This window comes from Acipenser ruthenus, chromosome 22 (assembly GCF_902713425.1).
Source record: "Acipenser ruthenus chromosome 22, fAciRut3.2 maternal haplotype, whole genome shotgun sequence".
NCBI lineage: Eukaryota > Metazoa > Chordata > Actinopteri > Acipenseriformes > Acipenseridae > Acipenser > Acipenser ruthenus.
Genome location: NC_081210.1, coordinates 2749252 through 2751780, shown reverse-complemented (window position 1 = coordinate 2751780; position 2529 = coordinate 2749252).

Genomic DNA, 2529 nt, shown 5'->3' with positions numbered 1-2529 from the left:
ATGTCTCCATCTGCCGGGAGTCCCAACCCTTTCTGCAACGCGATCACATGTGCAAATCTGTAGCCTGCAGATTCGCAGCGCCTTGCAAAACAACCTACTGCATAATGTTTGGAAGTTTTATAGTCATATAAATTATAACTATAAACGCTGCAAAATCCTTTTGTTTTAAACGCGTTTCCTTTTAAAAAGATCTATAAAAAATGTAGGTTGGCTATGCCATAGTATACCAAAATTAACATTTTGTTTAAGGATACTTGCTGTTTAAGGTATAGTAACCAATAACCTTGTGTGTTAATGCCGTTAGCTTCAAAGGTAACCAAGAACACCCTAAGGGGTATGTCCCTTTTAATGGCAGGTAAGAACAGGTGAAATGTATAGCTGTAGAAACGCTGCAAAAGGCTCACACCTGTGGGCTACCAGGTGGGGAAAAAAGAAACATTATGGATGTAAATTAATAAGGAGTCCTAAGATGACACCGTTCTATACAGTGGCTCCTGACACATTATTAAGTGCTTAGATTACCTCCCCAAGTTCCTGCTTTATCACCCGGCCGCTACCTCTGCATAAACACGCTGAAATGAGTGAAAATGGGAGCGGATCTGTCAGCTGGTTGATTTATAGAAAGTAAGGATATTAACATCATGACTTTGAATTTGAATTTATAATTTAATATCCTCTGTGCCCTATGACTGAAATTCATGCGAGGCATTTCAAATGAGCAGCACTCGGATACTTAAAGTCTGCAATCGAAGTCAGATTAAATTAGAAGAGTCCCCCCTTTGAAATGAGTCAGATACAATGACTTTTGTTTCTAATTTCACAATTAGTTATTAAATTAAATGTAATTTACCCATTGCCGCCAGCAAACTAGAATGAATCCAAACTGCACTGCAGACCAATGGCATGCTGTTGCTGCTTAGTTCTGTACAGACAACAAGGTCATGAATGGGTACAGATGAAATGGTTAATGCTTGTTTGAGAATTGCAGACTGCTTTATTTTTTTATTTATTGTAATTTGCATGAGATTGCATTTGTTTAATGGCTTGTTTTATACAAACTCATTAAGAACCGATTTATGTACCGTCGAAATAATTCAGGCAGTAGAAATACACCCTCATTTCTTAATTAATATTGTTCAGTGCAATTGCTTTTGCTGAGCATAAGCCCTTGAAAGATTCTCCAAATTCCTCGTATATTATGAAGAATTTTAAACTCCATTGCGTGAAGGAACTGGTGAGTGTAGGGATCGAGCAATGGCATGCACACAATGGTGTTTAAAGTAAAACAAAATGATCATTTGAATATACATATGGGTGGAGTGGTGCCTGGCTCTGCTTGAGAAATAAATCTTCACTGTAGGGTGTCTTTGGTGTAAATTTCACAGAACATAATGTAAGTGCTTTCCATTTGCATTTGAAAAATTTCTTGTAGAGATGTGTTCTCCGACCTGAGAAAACCTCCCTGAAGCTGGGTGAAATTGATTCTACAGCACCATACCACAGGGATTCGTCTGAACTGGAAAAGAAACCCAGGACTTGAAAGAGTGTTGACACAGCTGCACAGCATGAACAACAAAGGTTAGGCTTGTGGAGACTATATACGTGGTGTTTTTTTATTTTTCTTTTTTGCCTGAAAATTCTTTAATAGAATCTTTCAGGTCATTTCAGTTTTTTTTTTTTTAAGATTACTAATGCAATGCTAAATATATTTTACTACATACTTCTAGTACATCAGGACACAGTTACATGTGTATACATTTATTAGAATGCTTTATGAATACAGTTTCACTTTCACTAATTGTCTATGTCACAAGTAGTAGGCAAAACCTTTTTTTTATTAAGTGAAAAAAATAATGACTTTGCTATTGAATGTATCAAACCTGTGCGCACAGCTGCAGCAAGACTGGCTTGCTGTGATCCTATAATTCTATTGACAATCAATTGAGTACTGCGCCAGTTATAATGGTATTCCATGCACCGCACAGCTTCAGGCAGCCACGGTTTGGAGTTCTGCAACGACGTCTCCCCCTTTAGGTAGACACTGGTATAACACTTATGAATCTTGCTAGGCTCAACCTCTCTAGACACAGACGATAATTAACCTCCAACAACAAAGGTAGGAATATATTGTACTGGCTTTAATGGGCAGCCATCTCAAGCAACACAATGGAAACTATACTAAAACAAAAGAGTCATATTAACACATTTTCCACATATGGACTAATCTGATTTTTCTAATCTGGGCTTTGGTTAGAGTAGGTCTTTAATATCAGATGGAGTTGGTAAATGCATGAAAAGTGAATGTGCCCTGTGGTTCATTACTCTACATTAAAGTAGAGCATTTTCTGAAAAGATTTAAATGAGGCGATGGACCATCATTTGGAGATCTGAAGCCTGCAAATTGGCTAATTTATAAAATCAGCCATAACGGTGTGTGACTCAAATTACAAGTCATTGTATTCAAATCCAGCCACACCACAGGAGTTACTGTAGTGCAAGACAGGCGCAAGCTTTGGTTAAATAGTCTGG